Raw genomic sequence first — 9,251 nt, forward strand, 5'->3', positions numbered from 1 at the left:
CAGCCTGAGGCCGCCAAACCTTTCCACAGGGGATGTAGTCTGTGCCACAGCTTATAAGGAAATCCTGCAAACTTGGAATTCACACCATTTAAAAACAATCCTTTGTTACAAAGTTATTATACTTATTAATAGGAAATTTGGAAAATACAGAGGAAAAGGAGAAAAGAAAGATCCATTGTTCTATACTCAGACAAACCTCAATACTTGGATGGATTTCCTCCTTTCATTTTGTAGGATGTCGAAGAAAGCAACCACAACGTAAATGCTGTCACTGACTCCTATAATTTTGTGTCCTGCTGTCTTCACAGGGCCACTTAAGCTTTGTTTGTGGTTGGTTGGTTTGTTTGCATATCTCCACATTTTCTTCATGAACACCATGGTTGAAAAGGGTCTTCTGATTGTTGTGCTACGTTCCTCCAGGTGGGGAGAGAACAGAAAGGTGGCTGGGAAGAGTTTGGGTTGGGGCTTAGGGTTTCAGGAAAAGCATCTGCTAGTCTGGTTGCTCTTGGGGCCGCCCTCCTCACCCTCCCCTTCCAGCAGGCGCAGAGCAGCGGTCCTTCCCAGAGGCGGGCCAGCCTGCACCGGCAGGGCTGATGCACCTGTGCTTCAGAGCAAAATGGATTCTTGTGTCCAAGAGAGCGAGGCCCCCCGGGGTTAGAGCCCAACTGCTGTTAGCAAAGCCCTGGAGCCTGCTTCCGATATGGTCCCCAGGAATGTGCCCGGCTACAGAGTACTTTCGGGGAAGGGGGGAAGGCACCAGACTGTTCTTCAGTCTTCCGTAGTCAATGTCCCACTCTCACAGGCACAGGAGGGCCTGGAAATACCCCAGCACAGGTCAGGCGCACCTTAGTCCTCCAGGTGGCAACGTTGCTCCTCAACACTGGAGAGAGGGCTTGTTCCCCAGCCTTTCACCTCTCGACTGCTGCGTCCATGCGCACCGGTCAAGATGAAAGCTGTGACCACCTCAGTCCTGCCTCCTGTTTCATTTTCTTTACACAGTCAGGTGGCGATTTAAAGCCCGCCTCCAGAAATATAAAACTGGAAAATAAATAAAGCCACCTCCAGTAGCTTCCACAAGCCTTCGAGTGTGGCCAGCTCAGGGGACGGTGGGAAGCTGAAGCCTGCACTCACAGAGGCCCCGCAGCTCGACTGCCACCTCCCTGCGGGTTTGCTCTTGCTGGAGGTGGTGGGCCAGATGCCAGGGAGAGGCACTGAGGGTGGGAGGGGGCAGCTGGTGGAGCCAGAAGACTCCACCCCTCACCCCTGCCCAAATCCCTCACAAAGAAGGCAGCAGAGCAGAACCCGGAACCCCGGACACTGGCAAGGGTGGTTCTGAGCTTCCGGTGCCAGTGGTGGTGAGAGATTGAACGGCAGGCTCCCATTGGTATGTGGTATTTGAGCACATCGCGAATATCTATATGAAAACTGGTTGCAATCTTTGTGCAGGAACTGCCAGCTCCCTGTGCCTCGCTCCCGCCAAAGCTCCCTCACACGGACTGCTGACTTCTTGCCCTAGATTATTCCTCAGCCCCACCACACCTGCATTCCCCGGAAGCAGTGCCAAAGCTTCTCTCCTCCGCCCTTTGCCTCGCCCCGCCCCACCCTCTAACAGGTCTCCTACCCACCAGCCCAGTCCCAAATCCCCCCAGCTCCAACTTGGCAGACAAAAATTGTAGTGTATCACCACCTTGTTAAAGCCATACTCTGTCCAAAAGAAGCCCAGGTGGGTTCAGCATTAGGCTACTGACCACAAGGTCAGCTGTTTGAAACTACCAGCCACTCCAGGGGAAGACAGGACTCGCTGCTCCCTTAAAGATGTGCAGTCTTGGAAACCCTCCGCAGGGTTGCTATGGGGCAGAATCCAGCCACTGGCAGTGGGTGTGTGCCCGTCTTTGGTTAGAATCTGGTGCTAGCATTCTCCTCAGAACCTTCATCCACTGCCACCCAGTCCTTTCCAACTCCTAGGTGCCCTGGGGGTGTCGTGGGCTACCTGTGGACTGCTAACCCCCAGATGAGCCAGCCGTTCAGAACCACCAGCCATGAATGCGGGTTTCTACTCCTGTAAAAACTTGATCTTGGAAACCCACAGGGGGTAGCTCCATCCTACAGGGTCCCTGTGAATCCTCCTCAGTGCAGCTGACGATTTCTGGCTGTTCCTCTGTACAGTGCTCTGGTGGCTCACTTGGGCTGCTGAGCACAAGCTCACAGATTCAAACTTGCCAGCCATTCCTCCTGAGCAAGACGAGGCTGCTCTGCGGAGGTTGACAGGCTTGGAAACCGTGCACAGGGTCACTGTGAGGTGGAATTGATTCAGTGGAAGTGAGTGATGTAAGCACCTTGAAGCCTCGGTAGACCCAGGGATTAAAGTGCCAGGCACTTTGAACCACCAGTCAGAAGTAGGTGGCGGTCGGCTTCCATATTCATAGCTTTGGAAACCTGCCCTACAGGGTCGCTGTGAGCCAGAATTAAGTCGGTGGCAGTTGAGTTTGGTTGGGTGGGTGTTAATTCCAGTGGACATCTAAGTGCCAAGCATCCAGCCTTCAAACATATCACACTCATTCCCACACCCGTTCTTGTACCGAAGCGGTTCTTGGCCGCTTCCTTTCCTTTCTGAGAACCAGCTCAGGTTCTCCATGAAACTGCCACGCCAATTCCAAGGCAGGCATCTCGTGACTAAAATCCTCAAACCTTTCCCGTGAGGTGCTCTTGATGACATTTCATTGTAAACTCCCTTGTCTGGTGGCTCCGTTTGCGGCAGCGTCCCACCTGAGCCCTCCTGGTGCCGCTGTTCCCTGCTCAGAGCAGGTCTTCAGCACGGCTCTTCCATACCAAGCCACACAGGGATGCTTGTCCTCTAGAACCTGGGTTAAAGCCAATTCAGCAACATCTGAATTCGTGCTCCGGAGTGATTGGGTGTGGGATTAGTTCCCTTTCTAAATCCCCTGTGGTAAGCAGAGATAAACTTGGACCTTATTGTATCAGCTCCTTCAGGAGACTCCTTCTGGAGAGATGAGGGCAAATTGAGCACCACAAACTGGAATGTTAATGAAGTCAGGTCATCCCTGGCATAGACTGGCCCCAAAGGGAAGGCTGTCTTATCTGCCTACTCATGCCAGGCCCCTGGCCCCACAGGGGAGCCATGTAGCGGCAAAGGCAATTGGCCTTGGCAGGGTGCCTGATGCTGCGTGTGGCCCTAGTGGGCACTCAGCACTCCGGATGTTGAATTGGACTGGTGAGGTGTGGCGGAGGAGCGGCCCGCAGGGTAGGTAGCACGGGGACACAGGTGGAGCCTGAGAAAGGGACTCGGTCGGAGCTGGTCCTGGGAGAGACGTGCTTTTGTGAGGCTGCTGAGCTGCCAACAGCGGAGGCTCTTCCCAAACCATCCCTCGAGCTGGGTGTGACCCGAGGGCACACACGGCTTGGCTTGCAGAGTAGATTAGATTTTTGTTGTTGTTTTTAATATTTGAGCTAACTGCCAGCACTGAGCGTTTAGGAGATTTCACACAGTAAGCTGAACTTTTGGCTTCTCTAAAATAGAGAATCTGGCCATGCTGGGCCTTCAAATGGGAGTGGGCTTTTTTTTTTTAAAGATCATCTTATGGGGGCTCTTACAACACCTAACAATCCATACATCAATTGTTTCAAGCATATTTGTACAGACATTTACTTTCAATTGAGCCCTTGCTATCAGTTCCTCTTTTTTCCCTCTCCCCCCTGTGACCTCTTAATAAATTAAAAACTATTATTTTCATATCTTACACCAATCGGTCTCCCTTCCCTCATGGTTTCTGGAGGCGGGAGTGTGGATTATCCTCCCCACCTTTCCCCACCTTCTCCATACCCTTCTGGAATGGCTATTCCCATTCCTGTTCCTGTGAGGGTGGCCTTATTAAAGGGGGCACGAGCTTCCCCACCAGGCTGGTGAACACATTTTGATCTCGGCCTCGCCACTGTATAAGGAGCCCTGGCAGCCCAAAGGTCAGTGGTTCAAACCTACCAGCTGCTCTGGAGGAGAAAGAGGAGACGGCCTACTTCTGTAAAGATGGGACAACCTTGGGCAACCTGTGGAGCAGTTCTGTTCCATTTTGTAGGGCCACTTGGAGTCAGAATTCCCCCGACAGCAGTGGGCTGGGTTTGAGTTTTTGAGCTCTGCTTGGGATCACTTGCAGATTGAACATTTGGGCAACAGGTCTGGCACCTTCAGTCAGTGTTAATGCCCAGATCTAGAGAAGTGGACGAGGGTTCATAGCATGAGAGAGACCAGGCTTTGTCCACTTACATAGCAAGCCATCGTTGGCCTCTGAAGTGCCCCATCCGGAGGCCACAAAGAACCCACAGATGGTCTCTGGCCCAGGGGGACCATAGCCAATGAGCACTCAGATGAGAGAGTGCTCAGCCTCGTCTCTGGGATGGACACAAGGGGGCATAATGCCTTCCACTCAAGGGCAGAACTGCCTGGCTAACTCCAGAGCCTCTTCTAAGGCTCCAGCAACTCCATCTCTGTGCTAACAGCCCCTGGAGCCTGTCTTGTGGGCTGCAGTTCAAAACACCTCTCATGGGGCTTCAAGGCTAGTATTTAAAACCCACAACCCCTGGAAAAAATGTTTAAACAACAGCAGACTCGATAAGATGAGATAGGAGTTATGTGAAAGAGGGAGGAACCACTCGGAACAGTAGGGCAAGAATGGTGGCACCATTCAAAGTCACAATTCGTCATCACTGTCACTAAAGGGGACATGTCCCAGGGTTCAATCTGCGTGCACTCAGCAAAAGTTAGAAACATCAAACCATGTAACACAACAGTGATGATTGTCTTAAGCAAATGACATGGTTTTATAATGCACTAAGTGAGTGGGTGTGCCACACGCCCCCCCCACCTCCCTGCAGACGGAAGAGGAGTGAGGGTGGGTCCCTGAGATGGGCTAGAGGCCCCGCCATGTGACTGCAGCTGTGTTCCTCTAGGCGCTACATCTGGGAAGAGGGGATGGCAGTGGCCTCAGGTGTGTTTGGAGAACACATTGATCCACTTCTCACTCGTCTTTCACAGTCTCATGGTCGTTCTTTGAGGATCGAGAAACTCAGTTCTGTGGTTGGTTCTAAAACTTCCTTGGCTACCATCCAACACATCAGTCTAACACGAGCTTTTTTGCGGGGGTGGAGGGGCGAGGGTGCTTTGGGGATCTAGTAGAGAGATCAGTTGGGAATCTGTGTCTTAGGTGTAGGGAATAAAGGTACGAAAAGAGGGAGGAAGAACTGGTTGTGCTTTTAAGTCACTGGACACCTTCAAGGTTCTGCAAAACCATTCACCGCCTTTGCAAACAGACTTAAAGTCATCAGCGCCCCACTGCGGAATTCAAAGCTGGGCTTGTCACAATTGTTAACACCCTCTGGGACCAGCCTTTTTATATTTGACAATTATTCTCTGCTGCGTTTCTTTCTCGCCGGCAGGAAAGTTCTGCGGTCCCGTATTAGCGAGTGCCCTACCCCACCCATCGCCCCTTCGTGTGCCCAAGTCCTGGGAAGATTTTTCTCGGCTCGCCGGGTTGTCAGGGTGAGTAGGTTTGGGGAGCACGGAGCGGAGAGGCGGGGGACCCCAGGGGGGCGGCGGACAATTTTGGAAGTCTCTACGGGTCATCTTGAAAGTACACCGAGCTTGGGGCTTTAGGCTGGGTACTCTGGCCGCCTCTGCCTCAGCCCCCGGCTCGGGGCGCACAGGCTGCGCGTTGTCTGGATCCGGAGGAGCCGCCCGCATGCGAGCCCCTGGGCTCGCGCGGAACTCCAGCTGCAGGACGCTCCTTCGGACTCAACCGGGAAGTGGGTGCTCCCTCGCGGCCCTCAGGGGAGCCCTCCCACTCTTCCCAACTTTCCGGGCCCCCGGGCCGGAGGAGGGCGCCTCTCCCGGCGGGGCCGCGCTCGGTACTTAAGGCGGCGCGGCCGAGCCAACGCTTGTCAGTCGGCACGGAGCGCGCGGCGCGGCGGCGGCGGCGGCGAGGGAGCGGGAGGCGGGGCATGGCGCGGCCGCGGGCCTGCTGAGCACCCGAGCGCGGCGCGGCGGCACGGTGAGCGCGGGACCCGGGCGGGCGCGCGGGGCCCCGGCAGGCTGCTCCACGGCTGCCTCGGCCCCAGGCCCCCGCCATTCCCCACCCCCACCCCGGCCCCGACCTCGCGGGCGCCGCGTCCAGAGGGAGCCGGGCTGCGGCATCCCAGGCTTCCCGGTGGCAGCTCCTGCAGCCCCTCTCTGCTGACCCCTCCTCCCTTTCTTCCTCCAGCTTCCCCTCCTCTCCGCTCTTCCAGCTCCTGGTTTGTGAGCGGAGCTGGAGGCGGAGGGTAGGATCTGGCACGAGGTGCTGGAGGGACCCCCACCTGCCTGGGGGCGCGTACCTTCTCGGCACCAAGGTCCCTGGCATCCCTGCTCCTGCGGATCAGCCGGGCCACGAGTGCCCGGTCCCCACCGGCCACCGCCGCACGTGTCCGCAGAGCTAGGCTCGCCGGCCCCGAGGAGCCCGGCTGCGGACTCAGGAGCCCCGGCCCCGCGCACAAGTTTGCATCCCGCCGCCTGGGGGCCCGCAGCAGGGCACACCTGTCGGGGAGCGGGGCCGCCACGCGGGCAGCCTCGCAAAGTTCCGCGTGCGTCCTCGGCTGGGGGCTTGGCTCGGTGTCCGCTGGGCCGGCCTTGAGGAGCGCCCCCCCACTCCCTGCCCTTGCGTGCGGGCTCGGGCGGATGGGGGTGGGGTGGAGGGTTAGACTGCCGGGCGCCCCTGCCGCCGCCCTGGGGGTGCACGGCCCACTGTCTGGCCAGGGGCACCTGTCCGTGCGGTTCTCGGCTACAGGACCTTCTTAGGTCCTCGGTGGGGAGGGCGTGACGGGCTGTTCCTCCAATTCCTCCGGGAAGGAGGGGGCCGGCGACACCGCGGACGCCGCCTTTGTCTGCAGGCACACTTTGCCTAGGTAGCTGGGGCCCGGGGAGGTGAGCGGGGCGCTGGTCCGCCCGGGTTCCAGGGCTTTCCCAGCCGTTCCCGGCGGGGCCGTGGGAAGCCGGCACGTGGGTGTGGCCGGCACTGCCTGCGCCGAGCGGGGAGGCGGCGGGAGGAGCCGCGTGGCCAGCGCCTTCCCGGCGGCCTTAACCCGGGGGCACTGCCTCTAGCCCTGCTCGCTGGCGGGCACCTGCTCCCGGCAGGGTGCTGGGCCGGCTTGGGCGTCCCCTGCCCCTTCCCCGCGCACCGGCCGGCCGCAGCGCCCCTTGTGCTTTTAAGCTCCCCAGGGGGAACGAGAGGCAGGGCCCGGGTCCCCTGTGCCGCAGGCTCGTGCGGGGAAGGGGGGGTCGGGAGTCCTGCGGAGGAAGCTCGCGGCAGGCAGGCAGACAGGCTCCCGGGATGGCAGGGCAGGGCGCCCGGAGGCCGAGCTTCCCGGAGCGGCGAGGCTGCCAGCGGCTCCTTCCGGACCGAAGCTGAGGCTGCGGTGCCCGTGTCAGGAGGACTGAAGCAGCCTGCGTCTCTCTCCACCCCTCCCATGTGACAGGGGCTGGGAGACACCGGCCCAATTCCCATGGGCGGAAGGTGTGTTTGTGTGTGGGGCCAGGGGTCATGTAACGTTGGCACATACTTGGAAGTGTGTGGGGGCAAATGATGTTGTGGAGGAGGGGTGGGAGAAAGCCTGGGTCGGGGTGCTGCGCAGGTCCTGGCCTCACCTTCCCAGGGCTGGCCAGGAACCCACACGTCCTTCCACCTGGGTAGCCCCGCACTTCCGGAAGTGCTGCCGGCGTCAGAATCGATCCCTGAGACCCCCGAAACCAGAGACCATTGTAGCCTCCCAGTGGCCCCGTAAGGGTCCCAAGTCTCAGAAAGAACTTGGGAGCGGTCGGGCTGCCAGGAGGTGGCAGAGCTGGGTCTCAAGCCCAAGTTCTTGGGTGCCAAGACCTTTTCATTATGACACAGGCTAGCCGCTCAGAGCCGGGCTTCGCTGAAGAGGGAAACCTGGCAGCACTTCCCAGGGTGGCTGGGAAAGCGGGGAGCACTGCGGTTCCCTGTGGCCTTGGGCTGGGGGGTGGGGGGCAGGGAGGGTTGCCGCAGACGGCTGCAGTGGCTACTGCAGTTCTCTCTTGTGTCCTTGAGTGGCTGGCCTTCCAGGAGAGCTTGTCCACACCCGCCTCTCATTTCCTCTTCTTCCCTCGTGTCTGCTCTTCCCAGTTTGCTTCCCTTTCTTTTCCTGCATCTGGAGTAGAGGAGGAAGATGTGAGAATGAACATGGGAAACTTGCTCTCCTGGCTTTGCTGTGAAAGGGAAGCCTGCCCGCTCACACCCCACTGGTGCCTCTTCAGGTTTCCTTGGCTTCTTGTCCCCTCCCTAATGGTGGCAGGCTTACCAGGGCGAGGTGCAGCAGTTAAGTCTAAAGAGTCCAGGCTGGCCCACAGCTGCAGTTGACCTCCTGGCCTTTTCCCGACTCAAGCTCACTTACCAAGAGCTTTAGCTCAGGCAGATCTCACTTCTGCCAACTGCCAGCTGCCTGGTTTTTCTAACAATAAATGCTATTCAAAGTGCTTTACATCTGCAACCACTTGTTCTGGGGTTTGTACTGCAAACCACATTGTACAGATGCCGGAGAAGCCCGAGCGCCATCATTGCAGGTAGAAAGCAGCACAGCTGGGATTTGAACCCCTATCATCTGTCTGAGCCCCTATCATCTGGTGGTATAGTGGTTATTATGCCTTGGGCTGCTGGATTGCAAGGCTGGCCGTTCAAAACCACCAGCCCCTCCTTGGGAGAAAGACAAGCCTTTCTACTCCCATAAAGAGGTAACGTCCCAAAAACCCAGAGACATTGCTATCCTCTCCTAGAGGGTTGCTATGAATTGGAATTGACTCGATGATAGCGAGTTTAGATTTGTTTAAAGTCTGTCTTTGGAATGTACAATCTTAAAATAAAAAGCAACACTGTTATTGAGATGATTCTGACTTGTGACCCTGTAAGACAGAGTAGAACTCCCTAGAGTTTATGAGGTGGTAAATCTTCCTCAGAGTAAGCTGTCTCTCCCGAGGCAGCTGGTGGATATGAATCGCACACCTTTTAGCTAGCAGCCTGGTGTTTGTTTACCCCTGGGCCACCAGGGCTCCCACACTTGTCAAAGTCATGCTAAGCAAGAGGAAATGAGTGTTGTTAGTGGTTTAGTCCCCTTGCTCTGAGGCTGCCACATTGATTGACTGGAGACACTGCTGCCTCCTCCCTGACCCCAAATCTCCTGCCTTCCTCTGCCAG

Source organism: Tenrec ecaudatus, chromosome 18, assembly GCF_050624435.1.
Source record: "Tenrec ecaudatus isolate mTenEca1 chromosome 18, mTenEca1.hap1, whole genome shotgun sequence".
In the NCBI taxonomy this organism is placed as follows: domain Eukaryota; kingdom Metazoa; phylum Chordata; class Mammalia; order Afrosoricida; family Tenrecidae; genus Tenrec; species Tenrec ecaudatus.